General features: G+C 35.7%; 1 long non-coding RNA gene and 1 pseudogene across 1 annotated transcript in view; both read left to right on the top strand.

Moving 5' to 3' along the window:
* Positions 1-17,215, top strand: part of LOC129947918 (uncharacterized) — a 94,019-nt gene extending 76,804 nt beyond the window's left edge. Inside the window, exon 3 of the long non-coding RNA XR_008781786.1 lies at positions 17,002-17,215. This is a non-coding gene — a long non-coding RNA (uncharacterized LOC129947918). The remainder of the gene's footprint in view (positions 1-17,001) is intronic.
* LOC129947917 (60S ribosomal protein L3-like) lies at positions 5,339-6,172 on the top strand (annotated as a pseudogene).
* Positions 17,216-17,764: the final 549 nt, after the last annotated feature.

The following is a 17,764-nucleotide window of genomic DNA, read 5'->3' as shown; positions in this document are numbered from 1 at the left end:
CTATAGCTAGCTTTTCCATCTTTTTCATCACCAACACATCAACGAGTGCCAGAATCTATATTTCAGAATCCTTCCATTTTGCCTTCCTCGCTCGCTCAATCATTACCAAAAAACCGAACATCATTTCTTCAACTAGAAAACATTATTATTATTTGCCGTCCATGACTTCAAGCATCAAGCTATTTCTCATTCAAAATTCAAACATCGACAAAATGAGCAAAAACCCTTTGCCAAAGGCAATCTCACCTTACATCTGCTCCAGCTCGGGTTCTTCTCGACCTATGTATACCTAGCTGCTCTGCACCATCAACTCCAGCTCCAACTTCAGCATCATCACCATTTCCATTACCTATCATCATCATCATCATCGTCATCACCATGGCGCCAATTTTGGAATCGCATTTAAGTGCAATCAAGCAATTTTTGAAGCGGAATAACCTCCTCTATATTTGTTCGTTGCTATAGGACACCACTATTTTCAGCAGTCGTTGGAGATGGAAAGGATTCTACAAACGTAATTTTCGTTGGTGCACATAAGCAGTCAAATTTTCGGGGAAAAGCTCAGAGAAAGAGAGAGAGACCATCGAACGCCCGGAGAAGGTGATATTTAAAAAGTGATAGATACACCATCAGCGTTGCACGTTGTCAATGATATCGTTTCGTCGTCGTTGTTCGTCGAAGGATCTTTAATTCTTGAATATACCATCGGTAATCAGTTCGGAAGAGGAACAAAGAATAGGTTTTTCGGAAAAAGTAAATTGTTTAAGGTGAATTTCACGAGCACCAAACAAATTTTGATTTGAATTAATTTTGTATTCACTTCTTCAATGTTTCAATTTATTTTTGAGAAAAAGCTACAGTGTTGTCAAAAGGAATGTAGAAAATGGAAGAAGATATTTATATGAAGAAAGTTGCAAAAATATCGGCAGACATTCGAACCGCACTTATAACTTTTCATTGCTATGCTTTAAGAATTATTCGGTCCACCTTTCCAATTTTAAGGCTGTAACAGAAGCTGTTTGGATGAGGATGAGGCGAAAACAGGTCTTCACTTCGTCCGTACACTGCTCTTGCTAAAAACCCAAGAAAAAAGTGCGAGAATTCTTCTATAAAGATTTAAACGATATCAATCATATTAACATAATCGGTCTTTCACGTTTCATAAGGGAATCAAACTGGTTTCATTGAGCTTAGGGCTTCTTTGACATATTCGGAGCCCAGGCCTGCAGGGAGCGGTTTATCCGGCTCCCCGTCCTTGAAGTTATACTAACGATCTGGCCCTCCAGGTTGGGGGTTGTGCCGTCGGGGTGACTTCCTGACCACGTAAAAAATACTTTTAGTTGCGAAGCACTAACCAGCCTCGGATACAGACGGATTTTCTGTTGACAACCCACGCAAACGAAATAAGAACAACGAACTTGGGATCTGTACGTGGAATTTTAGGTCCCTTAACAGACCACGTGCAGCCGAACAATTAGCGGAAGCCCTAAACTGCTGCAAAGCAGATATTACCGCCATCTAAGAAGTGCGATGGGATGGATCGGGCAAACGAAAACTAAAAATACGGCGACTGCTACCGAGAACAAAGACAGCGTCTATTTGGGTGTGGATTTGTTGTTAGAACTTGACTCAGGCAAAAAGTCTTGAGCTTTAAAAGTGTGAGCGAGCGCATCACAACAATCCGCATCAAGGCTAAATTCGCCAACATTAGCCTAATATGCGCGCATGCCCCAACAGAGGAGATCGATAAAGACACTGAAGGCATATTCTTCGAGCTCTCAAGTAGATTGACCACATTACGGTTGACGCACGACACTTCTCCAGAATACAGGATGTCCGAACATTCCGAGGGGCCAACATTGACTAGGACCACAACCTCGTTGTAGCCAAAGTACGGCTACGGATATCCCGGTCCAAGCCAAAACAAGGAAGTACTGACGACAGTACTTAGCAAGAGATTGCCATGTCCTTTTCAGATCGAGGACCTAATAACCTCTTAAGGAGTCCTATGCTGTCTGCATTGAGCATTGAAAACCAGTGACAACATTGCCTTGATGCAGCCATCAGAGATGCAGCTTTTGAGGTGCTAGGTTTCACACGGCCACCACAGCGAAACTCCTGGTTTGACGACGAATGCCGGCAAGCGCACGCAGCGAAACAGCAGGCATACAAAATAGCGCTGGATAAAAGGAACAGAGCTGCTCTCGAGAGAGGAACACTGGCTTTTCAGATGGAAAAAAAGAGAGCATGAGAAGCGCGCGATCGAGGAGATAGAGGGATGTCACAACAGAAATGAGGTTCGTAAATTTTACCAAAAGGTAAAAAACAACTGCCAAGGGTACCAGTCACGAACCGAAGCCTGTAAACACGATCAGCGGAACATCGTAGTAGAACCGTTGTCGATGTTGAGAATATGGAAAGACCACTTCTCCAAATTATATATCGGCGATGACGAACCGAATTCCGCTATAAGGGAGATAGAACCAATCAACCATCACCACCAGGCGAGGCAGGTCAACAATTCCACCTTCCCGACCTTGACGAAGTGAAGATAGCTATATCTAAACTGAAGTCAAACAAAGCTGCTGCGGCTGACGACATTGCTGCCGAACTTTTCAAAGCAGCAGGCGATGACTTGGTACGGAGCATGCACCAACTCATCTGCAAAATATGGTCGGAAGAAAGCATGCCCGATGAGTGGAATCTCAGCATAGTGTGCCCAAAACATAAGAAAGGAGACCCTCTAAACTGCGCCAACTATAGAGGCATCAGTCTCCTTAACATTGCGTATAAGATCCTCTCTGCCGTATTATGTGAACGTCTGAAGCCATTCGTCAACAACCTGATTGGTCCTTATCAGTGTGGCTTCAGACCAGAAAAGTCCACTATCAACCAAATATTCACATTGCGGCAGATCTTGGAAAAAACCCAGGAGCTTCAAATCGATACCCACCATCTCTTTATCGATTTTAAAGCCGCGTATGACAGCATCTGTAGGGAAGAGCTCTACAGAGCAATGTCTAGTTTTGACATCTCTGTCAAACTTATCCAGGTGTGCAAAATAAGGATGGAGAAGGGAAGCTGCTATATCAAGGTCGGAAAAGATCTCATCGATGCATTTGATGTCAAAAAAGGTTTTATACAAGGCGATGCACTGTCATATGACTTCTTCAACATCGTTCTGGAAAGAATTGTGCAAAACTCAACCGTCAACACTAGAGGCACAATCTTCCAAAGGTCCATCCAATTACTCGGATACGCAGATGATATTGACATAATTGGAAGATCAAAGCGTTATGTCATTGGAGCGTTTTTGAGCATTTCGACGGAAGCGAAGAAAATAGGTGTAGAGGTCAATGAGGGCAAGACCAAGTTTATGCAGCCATCAAAAAAGGACATTGAACAATGACGTGTAGGACAAAACGTCACCATGGATAGATTTAACTTTGAGGTGGTTAAGGACTTCGTCTACCTAGGCACCGCTATTAACACAGACAACGACACCAGCGCTGAAATCAAACGAAGAATAACTCCTGCAAATCGCTGCTTCTTTATACTTAGAATTCAATTAAGAAGTAGAGTCCTCCCTCGAGCATCAAAAATCACCATTTATAAGACACTTGTCATCCCGGTTCTCATTTATGGCGCTGAGACCTAGATCCTATTGATTTTTTCTTAAAGTTGTAATTACGTGATGTCGAAAATGTTGTTTTTCGTTATATGAAATTATTTTCAATGTAACATATTTTTAGTTCTTAGAATTTTCGAGCTAAATAATAATTTTAAGAAATATTTATGATTAACAGTAGAAAAGTTAATTTTTCAAATACTATATAATTAAAATGAAGAACAACTTAAATGTGTCTAGGGTTTTTCTTTGACTAGCTCAATGCTGATTTTAAAAATATTAAACTCTTAAAAAACTTGTGAAATTCTTTCCTTCCCTTCTCATTTATCAATACCTGTCCTTTATCACTTTTCCGCGAAAAATTCTATTAAAAGATATGAATTTAGTGCAATATCTCCTGTCTTCATTATTTACAGCTTTAGTAGATGCATAGCTTAATTCAAAAAAGAAAGACACTGGGATCTATTTCTATAAAGTTCCTTTGTCCCTATTTTAATAGTATTCATGAATTTCGCGATGTAATAACGGGAATGCACTTCAAACTTTTGTTTAAACTTCTCTTTTTTGATGCCAGACGATAAATATAATAATTGGCAAAAATTAAAACTGAAATTCATATTAATTGCGCAAAAGTTCATTTTTCTTAAAATTTTTCATTAAATAAATTCCTCGATGTACAAGTTACTACCTACCTATACTCATAATATAAAAAAAAATATTTTAATTTTATTTTTGAATTGGTATCTGTAGAAGCGGGTATCAGTGATGCCACGTGATGATTTTTTTAATATTGCGAATCAATTCAGTCATTTTTTTTATTTTTTGTCACAAAATTAACAATTCTTCTTATTAAATAAATTTTTAAAAATATCATTTTCTATCAGTGAAAAGCACTTCCAAATCTTTATTTAAGAGCTACTTGTTAAAAAACATCAAACCATAACGTCAACACACAATTTAAGCCTAAAATGTGGCTAAGAAAATAAGTAGCACTTAGTTCGCTTCTCTTTTTAATAAAAACTCTTGCTTTTTTAATTGTATTTAAACATTTTTATAAAAAAATCATACAAAAATAAAATCTACAAAAATAGAATGTACATTTGGTAAAAATTGATGTTGGGTTCCTAATATCTTTAAAATTGATTTTATTTGTCCATTTTTAAAAAAATTAAGAAATGCTACTAAAATTTTTAAAAATTTGTTTTCTTAACTAAACGATTTCTTTATATGAAAAATATTGTTGGTAATTTTAAAATTTTTAAGCATAATTCCATCGACAACTTTTTTAACCCAACAAACTTTTAAACAAGATCAATCGACAGACGGTATGGGAAGTTATCAGTGTGGGTTGCATGCCAGCCTCTTTTGTTTTTAAAAAACAATAAACAAAATTGGTCAAAATTGATATTTGATTCCCAATATCTCCAGAATAAACGAAGGTATTGATTTCATTCGGTGCTAATTTTTCTTATTTTCTTAGAAAAAATGAAATAAAAACTTTTAAGAAATGCTACTAAAATTTGTAGAAACTGGGTTTCGACTTAAAATTTCTATAACAAAATTTAATTTTGAAATCAAACTTTACATCATATGCAAAGTATCACTTTTAATTTTTAGTTAATACTTTAGAAAAAATCAACTGATAACTTTTTAACAAAACTCGAAAAATTAAAAAACAACTGATAAGAAATGGCTTTCTATTATCGTCGTCTGAGTTGATAGGACGCGTTGTAATAACTTCTAATTATGTCTCATCGTAAGTTTTCGGCGCCTCGCATTGGTTCCATGGCTTTCTACCCCAAGAAACGTGCAGCTAGACACCGTGGAAAGGTTAAGGCCTTCCCTAAGGATGATGCCTCCAAACCAGTGCATCTAACTTGCTTTGTTGGATACAAGGCCGGTATGACTCACATTTTACGTTAGGTTGACCTTCAGGGATCAAAGATCAACAAGAAGGAGGAGGATTTTACCGTTTTGGAAACACCACCAATGACTGTTGTAGGAGCTTTTGGTTACATTGAAACTCCATTCATTCTTCGTGCCCTCGTTAACGTCTGGGCCCAGCATTTGTCTGGAGAATGCCGTCGTCGTTTCTACAAGAACTGGTATAAGATCAAGAAGAAGGCTTTCACCAAGGCCAGCAAGAAATGGAACGATTTTGTCGGTAAGAAGAGCATTGAGAATGACTACAGAAAGATTATTCGTTATTGCAAGGTCATCCGTGTCATTGCCCACTGACAGATCCGTTTGATCAAGCAACGCCAAAAGACAATTGATTACAAGGTTAAGTGGGTCAAGGAGCACTTCTAACAAGCTGTGCCCGTCTCAAAGGTCGTCGTACAAGATGAGGTTATTGACTGCGTTGGTGTTACCAAGGGTGTGTCAAGCCGTTTGCAAACAAAGAAATTGCCACGCAAGACGCACAAGGGTCTGTATAAGGTCACCTGTATTGGTGCTTGGCATCCAAGTCGTGTATCCTTCACTGTAGCACGTGCCCGTCAAAAGGGTTACCATCACCGTACCGAGATCAAGAAGAAGATCTAATGGGTGGTTCCACCCAGCCGGATCGCTTTGCACGACCCCGTCTGCGGCACTGGACAGCTTGCTCTACATTACACCTCTTGACATATTTAGCAAACAAATAGCTGCTAGCTCTGCTATTCGCCTCAAAGCTTCGTCGCAGTGGAATTACAACAACATTGGCCACTCCGTAATTCTAAGGTATTTAGAATCAATTCCAAAGCACACAGACTACACCATCCCCCAACTGCAATTCGACAGAAACTTCCAGATTTCTATACCTACCAGATCTTTTTGGGAGGATAGGACTTTCTTGGAGTATGAGTCAATCCATTTTCACACAGATGGGTCAAAATCAAAAGCAGGGGTTGGAGGAGGTGTGTACTCTGAACGACTGAAATTAAGTCTCTCATTCCGCCTTCCCAATCATTGTAGCGTGTTCCAGGCGGAACTTTTGGCGATAAAAGAAGTCTTGTCTTGGCTCAAAGAAAACATGATATTAACATCTGATATCCGTATTTTCTCTGATAGCCAGGCCGCTATCAAATCTCTGCACTCTGTCCCTACAAACTCTATAACAGTCCATAACTGTCGATCGTCTCTAATGGAGATGTCGCAACAGTTTAATATTCACCTCTGCTGTGTGCCGGGCCATAGAGACATTCCAGGTAAGTGTAAGCAGATGAACTCGCCAGGAACGGTACAGTACAGCCCATCCTACCACGTTTGGCAAGTACTGGTATACCAATCGCTACTTGTGAACTGTTGCTAATGCAAGACGCTGCGAGGAGGGCAGGCACCAGGTGGAACAACATCACCACGTGTCAAGCCACAAAAAACATTTGGCCAACACTGGATATAAAACGTTCAAGGTGCTTGCTCTCTCTAAGCAGATAGCATATAAGCTCGATAATAGGTGTCATAACCGGACACTGTCTAATAGGAAAGCAGGCCACTAGACTAGGCGTATTCTCAAATAACTTTTGCAGAAGCTGAATGGACGAGGAAGAGGAAGAAACGGTTCTTCATCTTCTCTGCACATGCCCTGCTCTGGCTCGAAAACGCAAGAATTACCTAGGAGAATTCTTCTTTAACGATTTAAACGATCTAAATCATATCGGTATAATCAGCCTCTCACGTTTCGTAAGGGACTCAAGCTGGTTCCATTGAGCTTAGGAGGAAGCCTCAAGATTCATGTGGTATCACAATGGGCCATTAAACTGGCCTAAGTGTGTCCGTTTCCATCTTGGACATCCACTATAACCTAATCTAACCTATCATGTTTTGTTTTTTTTTTGAAATCCATCCTTGAAAAATAAGCCCGAAATTTAAGAACAAAGGCAGACGACCACCTTAACTGATTTTGAAATAGTTTCGTTTATTAAGATATGTTTAGTAAAATTATAATTGTTATTGCTTATTTAGTTTATAGCTACTTTTTAAGAAAAAGCTAAATTATAAGAAATCAAATTAAGCACTATCCTACAATATCCTTGAGAATCTTCAACTACTAAACTAATAAATTCAAATAACGTTTTCGCACAAGAGAATAAAACAAGAAATAAAACCCAAAATAAAGAAATCAAAAATATTATTTAGTTTTTTTTCTGTACTCTTCTCCTTGGCAAAAACATTAGTCATGCAAAATTCCAGAGATTTTAAAAGTCAAATTCAAGGACGAACAAAATCCATCATCTCCAGGAAAACCAGCTGTCATCCAAAGCAAACCCGGTTCCTTCCTATTTCTATGTTCTATATGTTTCATTTCGTTTTGGTTTTTCTTCTTTTTTTTTTCTTTCTTCAAACGAATAGACAGACACAAAAATACAGAAAATCCGTAAATGCAATAATATTCAGCCGACCAGAACAGATGGCACGGTCGGATGGAATAGTTCAGTCGGTTGGTCGTTTTGACACGCGGACGCAAGGGATTCTTGATCTAGAAATCTTTCCACAACAGAGTACTCATTCACCGCACAAAACACCATCACACACGGTGCGGCGAGAGGCGACGAATGGAGCGGCGGCGCGGCGGTGGCAGCAGCGGCAGCGGTGACTACAAACGGCAATGGCACGGAGTGCGCTTTCATTCATTTCGAAGGAATTCATCCACAGAATTCATAAAATCCATATCCTTCCATTTAGGATGTACATATGTATGTATGTATGACTGTGTCCATATGAAAACATGGAAGGACTTTTCAGGATCTCTTTGGGAGGCAGATCTGAATGGAACGAAAGCATTTCAGCTTCAGAGAATTCAATCTTTTTCCAACTTCAATGTAGAGTCGCTTGGTCGTTGTCCTTGTGTCCATCCTCTTCAACGTTTACGTACAACACTCCATGTCTATTGAATAAGTTCACTAACATTATGATTGAATAAGATAGCTGTGAAGTTCAAGTACACTTCTGTTTTACTGTCAAACAATAGTTAATTTTGTACCGCTTTTGTCCTTGAAATTGGATGGACAACATTTATTTCGAATAAGCTCTATTTGATATTTTAAATATTTCCAATAAGTTTACACCTTTTGTTAGTTTACTCAAAGTCAAAATCAAGGTGTTTCTTTGAAAACCAAGTCAAAAAACTTAACAGGCTTGCGCTCTTCTACCAAAACTTAAGGGGACTTAGTAACAAGACTGCTGACATTTTTCTTAACTCCCAATCATTTCCACATGACGTATTCGTTTTGACAGAAACGTGGCTTAATTCAAGATTTTCCGACACAGAACTTTTCAGTCAAGAGTTCAAAGTTTACAAAAACAACGGTCCTTGATCTTTTATCTGCCTTAAATGATCACTGCTCAGCCGATCCTGATTGTATTCCCCCGAAAATACTAAAAAGTGAAGTAATGCTTTAGTTGAACCCCTTACGTTCTTATTCAAACTTTCTCTAAAAACAGGCAAATTTCCCAGTATATGGAAGAAGTCATTTCTTACACCAATAACTTTCAAGAAAAGTATCAAGCCGGATATAAGCAACTACATGCCCATTCTAAAGCTTTCTTGCATTCCTAAAGTATTTGAACAAGTTGTTTGTTAAAGTGTAGCATTTTTTAGTAAAACTGTCATTTGCAAAAAGAACATGTTTATGAAGTTAACTGTGTATAAACTGACTTTTCTAAAGCTTTTGACCAACTTAGCCACGGATTTTTTTTCCTTAAACTTAAGGCTCTTGGCTTTGCACCATTTTTCTTAGCTTGAATTAAGTCATACCTCGAAAACAAATCCTATGAGGTAAAATTTTGAAATTGTCATTCTGAACCTTTTGTTGCTCAATCTGGAGACGTTTGTAGAAATTTCTTCTTGGATTGAGTTTAAAGTTTCGATCACATTGTACTCTTCTGGTCTGATCAGTTTTGGACGGCCTGATGGACCAATTCTAATGTTTGATTCGGGGTTTATCGATTCTTGAGGTTCGGCAGCGAAGGATTCCTCTTCAAAATTGAAAATAATGAAGTCATCTTCGGTTTTATCTTCAACTGAAACGTTAGTGTCTTCATAAAAAACTACATTACGATCCTTGACCACCTTTCTTGTCTTTGAATCAAACAATCTGTAAGCCTTAGACTCTTGAGAATAACCTACCATGATCATTTCTACGCCCTTTGCTTGAAATTTAGATTTACCTGGTCTTTTGTTTAAAACAACAGCTTTAGCACCAAAGACTCTCAAATGCGAAACGTTGGGTTTTCTTCCGTACCAGTTCTCAAATGGTGTAACATCTTGTAGACTTTTTGAAATGGACCTGTTCCTGAGGTATATGCAGCTGTGTTCAAAGCTTCTCCCCAAAGATAATCCGGAAGCTTTGAATTAAGAATTAAACATCTGGCCATTTTAACAAGAGTACGGTTCGCCCTCTCAGCGACGTCATTTTGCTGTGGCGAGTATTGGACTGTCAATTGTCGCTGGAAACCATAGGCTTCTAAAAAGGATGAAAATTTGGCACTCACTTCCATTGTCACTTCTTAAGACTTTGATCTTCTTCCAGGTTAAGCACTCTACCATCTGCTTGAATTTTCTGAAGACATCAAAAATTTCGTCAGGACTCCTCTTATAATAAACAAAAATCATTCTGTTTTTATCGTCGATGAAAGTGACGAAGTATCTAGCTCCTTTAGATGAAATAACTTGCTTCGGTCCAAATATGTCACTGTCAAAAACATCCAAAATATTCACTCTCCTTGTTGTTGCCTGTTTTGAAAACGGTTTTGTTGTTATCTTCCCCTTAGCACAGATAATGCATTCGAAATCATTGCTGGCACTTTTTTGTCAATTCCCTTCACCATATTATGGCAATACATCTCCTTCAGACTGGAAATGTTGAGATGGCCAAAGCGATTGTGCCACATGATTAAAGAATCCTCCGTTGACTTTATCGCATTTACAAAAACTTTCGGGTTCCCCAGGGAAGCCACCTTGGCCCTTTTCTGTTCATCCTGTCTCTTAACGATGCATCTTCAAGTCTACGCTCAAGTGAACTTCTCATTTTTGCTGACGATATGAAGATTTTCAAAATAATAAAGTCCACCCGGATCGTATCTTTTACAAGGCGACATTGATAGTTTCTCATTTTGGTGTGGAGAAAAACAGCCTTTCACTCAACCCTTTAAAATGTCAGACGATAACTTTTACTAAAAAACTAATCAGCAACGTATTTGACTACTGTATATCACACCAAAAACTCTGTCGCTTCTCCACTTTTAAAGATTTAGCTGTTCATTTCTGTTTCAACTTAGAGTTTACACATCACATTAATTTTATTGTTAATAAAGCAAGTTGTATGCTTGGTTTTATAAAACGCTGGCGAAAGGAGTTCAATGATCCCTATGTTACTCTTTCTTTCTACAATTGTCATGTTCGTCCTCATCTTGAATATCCTTCGCAGGTATGGACTCCCTATTACGAAATTCATAGAAAACGTATTGAATCAATTCATCATAATTTCATTCGCTTTGCCCTAAAGGGTCTTCCTTGGGATGATCCTTATGATCTGCCTCCATATGAACATCTTATTCTACTTCTTCAAATGCAATCTCTCCATCAAAGTAAGTTAATAATAACTAAGTATTTTTTCATCAACTCATGAAAACTAACACATGATGAGCCTCGGATCGTAGTTTGCTATAAGTAAGCTTTCTGAAATTCTAAAGTGTAAGAAAAAAGTCTCAATGGCTATAATCCCTAAGAACTGAGTGTAACCATACACACACGGATTGAACAAGCCACCTTTTTCGACATGCACCGGATATAGAAAATCACGTTTGCATTGTAAATATCATATGGAACATCTTTTGCATTCTTTTGCAACAATTTCAATGCCAACACATCGGAAAATGGAAGGAGTACCTATAGCGGAAGTTTATACATGTACATATGATTTTTAAGGATTCCTTTACAATTCAAATGCCAAGAGACATATCCTTTTGACCGTTTCCACTTTGGCGTGATGATGAATGTTTTTTCAACGTGATTTTGTATTATATTTTTATTTTTAAAATAAACACATTAATAATCACGAAAATATAAGCCAGGAAATTTCAAAACCAGGCTGATAACAAATATTTAAGGAGGGTGGTAAAGGTGTTTAAGTTATGGTTAAGGAATAAGTATAAAAGAGGGTAGTTAAGTTATGTCTCAAAGCCCTGTTAAAGAGCAAAATAGAGGTTACAATGAGAATAATATAGAAATAAAAGCTTTTGAGATTGTTTCCAAGAATTCTATTGGGAAAATACATTGATGTTTTGCCTTGGAATTTATGTTTGTGAGAAAAGTAGTTCTAGAGTTCTAGACATTTTTTTTAATAAAAAAAAATTAATTTATGGAAATAGTTGAAATATCTTAAGAATTTCGAGTTTTTAAAATAAAATAAAGAAGGTATGGTAATATTATTAAAGAAATATTGGTAGAACTGGCCACGTGTCGAAAAAAGTATTTGCCTGGTCTCTGTAACTGATACGGGACGGGCTTAGACAAAGCAATACTAACTTAAAGTGAATTTTGATGATGATAATTATGCAGGTTTCATTAATTTTTTCAGGTTTTATAGTTTCAACACACAAAATATTCTTTTATTATTTTTTGAAATATTAATAAAAATAGTTCCTTTAAATTTCCACAAAAATGATGGGACTGTTAAATTTCATTTAAAAATATTTAACTTAGACAAGTTATTTATAAAAATATGAAGACGATACCCGGAAAAACTGAAATATTTTGATTTTGGAGAGACGAAGGCGAAAATCTAATCTGGTCTCGTCTCGTGACAATACATATTAACATCTGTTGTTAAAAGTAGAGGCTATAGTATAGGACTAGGACTTTACAGAGATAGGTTTAATTTTAAATTGACAAGAAAAAGTTATTATTAAAACTATACACTTCAACAACACAGCAAAATTGTTAAAACCCATTAAAAACTAGTGAGAATATCGCAATCACATTTCCTAAAGAAAACGCAGCTTCTTGGACGGCTAAAGGTGTACAATTTTGTGTTGTTGAGGCATGTTCGTGATGTGAAAATATCAGTCCGTATGCATTGCTGAAGAATAAATGAAAACACCTATTTTACTCCTGTAGACTTTTGTGTTGACGAAAACAAAAGTTTATTGATTCCTCGTCTAACAATAAATTAAAGGTTTCAACGTCTTAAAGTTCAGTTAACACAAACCAAATGGTCGATCACCACCAGCTTTGCACCTTCGCTGTTTCCGTTCTTGAATTTCATCAAAATGATACGGATTCTCACTGAAAATGAGAAGCCCAACAGAACCTTAACGTTTTCTACATTGTAGCTATGAAGCTAGCGATGGCAGTGTGATTGAAGCTTACTTATACGAAAAAAGGTGTAAATTGTAGTAAATAAATAGCCGATGTGGAATATGTTTTTGAAAAAGCTCCACAATTGATTAAAGACTCAAGAGTTGGAATTCGTAAAGTTATCAATTACATGATTTTTCATATGTGGGATTGGGTCAAAGGAAACTTCATAAAAAGGATAATGGTTTTCAAAGCAGCCCTGACGGAGGTTTGGTTATTATCGGTTTACATTTTTTTTAAATATCTTACTTTTCATAATGAAAAAAGAGGCTGGGGTGCGACCCACACTGATAACTTCCTATCCCGTCAGTCGATTTGTCTTGCTTAAAAGGTTTTGTTTGGTTAAAAAAGTTATCAGTTAAGTTATTCTAAAAATAAGTTAAAAATAACCAACAAGATTTTGCATATATGATGAAATAATTTGATTTCAATATTTTTTTTGCTAACACGACTTTTAGACGTTAACCAATTTTTACCAATTTTGTAGCATTTGCCTACTATTTTTTTTTTTTTTTTTTTAAATGTATTGTTGGATTTTAACAAAAAATTAACTGAACGTCGAAAATAATATTTTCTGTGAGATAAAAAAAGTTTGAAGCCAGTATTTTTAATTTTTGAAAAGATATTTAAGTAGAAAATCATAATTAGTTTTTTTTTAACAACTTTGTCAATTTTATTTAAAAAAAAACTCTTAATTCCATTTCATGAAAATTTAACTAAATGCTGACAACATAAGTTTTGAGAAAATAAAATAAGTTTAAAGCCAATATCTCAAAGTTTTGAAAATATATTTAAGTCAAAAATCAATTTTTACCAACTTTTGTTAATTTTTTTTAGTTTTTAGGTCTTTGTACAAAAAGTGACAATTAGAATTTTGTTAAAATTTGACTGAATGCTGACAACAATACTTTTTAAAAGATAAAAGTACTTTCAATATAATATCTTAAAGTTTTGCAAAGATATTTCAGTCGAAATTCAATTTTTATCAACTTTAATTAATTTTTTAATTTAGGTTTTTATTTTTCGTAATTCGATTTTTTTCAGAATTTGTCCGAATAATGAAAACTATATTTGCAATAAGCTAAAATTAGTTCGAAGCCATAATTTCAAATATTTGAAAATATATTTGTGTCGAAAATCAATTATTACAAACTTTTGTTAAATTTTCTTTTAAGTTTTTATTTTTTGTAAGAAAAACTGTGTATTAAATTTTTCCCAAAATTGTATTAAATGTTGCAAACAACATTTCTTGTAAGATAAATAAGATTAAAGCCATATACAAAAGTTGTTGAAAAAATATTTGAATATAAATTCAATTTTCACCAATTTCGGTTATTGTTTTTTTTAAGTTTATATTTTTTATTAAAAAACTGTCAATTTGATTTTTTTCAAAATTTTACCATGTATTAACAATGTTATTTTTCGATGCACGAAATTGTTTTTGAGATAAAATTATGTTTTGTTTGTAAAATTTTCATGGTGACAAATTTTCTACAACAAAAAACCCTTAATTGGATTTCTTTTTTTGAAATTATCAGCCCAATTCTTAATATTCCTGTGAAAAACAATTTCCCAGGAGACTTGTTCTTCCGAGAGTAAAATTCTCCTATTCCGAATTGCCCGGGAGACAGTTTTTCCCTTCGAACTCGGAAATGAAAATTTTGTATGTTCGAAACAGCTGTTCCGAAGTATTTGACACAATGAATGTAATTTTACAAAGTTTCAGAAAAGGAAAACAAGCATTTTGAATTTGATATTTATGCATAAATAAATGCATATATTTAAAAGTAAATTAAATTAAAAAATGTTCAGTATTGCATCAAGAATCTTGTTTGAAGAGGAGTTGTTAAGTGCACGGTGTATTTTTGTAGTGCTCCGACGAATTTCTTCCGCTTCTTTAACAACACCATTGACAGCCTCACACAGCTCATTTCGTACTTTGAAGTTGTTTTTTACTCCTCCGGCTAAATCGTTTAATATTTCACATAATTCCTGTTGGATTATTAATCCTTTTTCATAAGCATTAGAGGCAGTATTTTTGTGGGCGCTTGTACTTGCTTTGTGGAATATTTAATGGCGTTGCTTTTGCCTGGACAGGTTCGATTACCAAAGATAGGAAATATTCTTCAGCAAGCAATTCCGTTGGGGATGGAGAAGAAATGGTCATTTTTTTGCTTATTCGATTTCATTTTTCTTGCATTCAGCCCAAACGTTGTTGCAGGAACACCTTTTACGGACTCTTTCATTCCAATCAAAACATAGATGGCCTGTTCGTAGTCCCAAAAGGTTGTTCCTTATTTGGTCCATCACCAGTCCAATTCCTTCTTTTCAGGTTCGCAGCCGCCTTTGATCGAACATATCGAGCCCTTCCCGCCATTTTATCGTAAGCGACATTTTCAATAAAAAAGACAACTTAATTATTAAATTATATTATACTAAGACATATCCCTTGAAGGCTATTGTCATGTCTTAGCTTAAGCATAATTAATAATTTCCAATGCTGACTATGGTTACAAGTTGTATCAAGGACTAGCAGTAAGCTTTTGATTTGTCGTTTACGATCAAATTTATTCTGTAGCTTACGATAAATTGGCGGAAAGGGCTCCATATTTTTCTGATCACTCCAAGCCTATAATTATATGTCTATATTTGTTTAATAAAAATAGATCTATTGAATTTTTGTTTAAATGTTTTTTTTTTCCTTTCCGTTAGTGCTTTTCTTGGTGGTCCACACAAGTTCAGCGCATTTCCCACCATTTGCCAAAACAATGCCACTTCCTCCTTTGTTTTCTTGTGGAAGCCATTCGGAATATCGCGTTGAGCCTCCATCAAATTGAAAAGCATTAGAAGCTGACCCTTGTTTGTTGTTTTTCACCTTAACATATTTGAAATGTTACGAGTATCAATTGTTATTCAAATGGGGTGGCGCGACAGTCCGTTGTGAACCAGGGCCTAGTGACTTACAACTCTCAACCATTCCTGTGTGCGAGTACTGTTGTCAGGAATGGAAGGGACCTACAATTTTGGGCCGAATCCGAACGGCTAGTTTGAGAAAGCACTTTTTCATGACAAGAATTACTCTTGAAGGATTTGTCAATTCCTCGCAAGAGGCAGTACCCGTGAAAATTATTTTTTTTTAAATTAAGGTGGCACAGGCAGGGATTGAACCCAAGACCCCTTGCATGACAGTCCAACGCACAAACCATCATGCTACGGGTACTACAATTGTTATTGCAAAATAAATAAAAATTTAAATTTTCGTAACTCTCTCTCAGCTCAAGTGTAGGGTACAAACTCGGCCCCATTGAATTCGAATTTTCCATGTTTTAGACATTTAGAATAGATACTTTTTTCCCGGAGTATTATCCCCTTTTCGAACTTGTTTAGAATAAGAGAAATTGAAAAGGCAACAAAATCCCCGGGAATTTTTTATTTAGATTGGTAAAAAAACACACACTTAATTTTGAGAGTCTTTTCTGCATCTTTTTCCATTATTGTCTGTAAAACAAAATTTATTTGATGTCGATATCTCTACTGGTTCTTGAGCTATGGACGACAAAAAAATAACTAAAAATCTTTTATTTCGACTCTATAAATACCTTGAAACGTCGAGAAATATCAACATTTTCGAATTGAAAAATTGGACCGTTTACAATAAGTTCCTATGGGAAGTCAATAAAAATACATTAATTTCTTTTAAGAAATACTATTTTTATCATCAACTTTAAATTTTAAATGTCTAGCTGCTTTAATGTTTTTTCACAAATACTCACAACCATTATTTTAAAAAGCCTTATTTTTAGAAGACTTTCAATCTTAATTTTTCAACTGTCTTCATCTAACTACATTAAAAAAAATAACCACACAAAATAAAGATCCGCTTCTATTGTGTTCTAAAAAGGATGTAATTATCTTTTCTGTGGTCAACTCTTAACCCATTGTTAATTAATTTGTAGTCCTTATTCAATTTACTTCTATTTATCTTGTTCTAAAAAAGCTAATAAATTTCAATTACTTTTCTCTATCATTTCAGGTAAGTGCTATCGAAGGAAGAAATCAAATTCATATCCCCCTTAAAATTATTCTCAAATAATAATGCTGTGTATTTTCCATAAAAGAAATCAATAACCAATTCAAAACACGAAATTACCGAAAAACGGTAAGCCAAAAAGTATAGAGATACTTTTTAGATACACATAAAGATCGTTAGATTATTATTATTATATCCAGAGAATGCATAAATATCTTATACCTACATAAATAAATCTAATAATCTAATTGTCAAAGCTATAGAGCCATGATATAAAAGTCGCTCAGTAATTCTTCGCCTTTTATTACCAAACGCTCAAAAAAAATCTCACATCAAAACATTATTACGCCCTATCGACGGCAATTCAATTAGGCATCAAAAGAATGACAAATCCAAGAGACTGACTTTTGCCACCTCAACGCTCCACCACCCACTGAAAAATCAGTGTGCTAGGAGGGCACCCTCTTTCTGTCATCGGAAGTAGACGGAAATGGTAATCTTCTCAAAAAAGCGATGAGTTCTATAGGTATACAGGAGCTATCTTAGAATCTCGGCAAATGATGAAGACTACGATGAAGACGTGCAATGACGATGGCAATGATGCCACATCATCTAAATATAAAATGCTATAAGCAGTCAGACAAACAAAAAAAAATAAATGTATCGACAACAACAAGAAATTGACGTATCAACAGCTAGAACCCAAGCCCAGAATCAGGACCAAAACCAAGTCTAGCAACAGCAGGACCTATTAGTATTTAGAAAA

This window comes from Eupeodes corollae, chromosome 2 (assembly GCF_945859685.1).
Source record: "Eupeodes corollae chromosome 2, idEupCoro1.1, whole genome shotgun sequence".
NCBI lineage: Eukaryota > Metazoa > Arthropoda > Insecta > Diptera > Syrphidae > Eupeodes > Eupeodes corollae.
The sequence above is the reverse complement of the archived record's forward strand: the minus strand, read 5'-3'. Positions and strand labels throughout refer to the sequence as shown.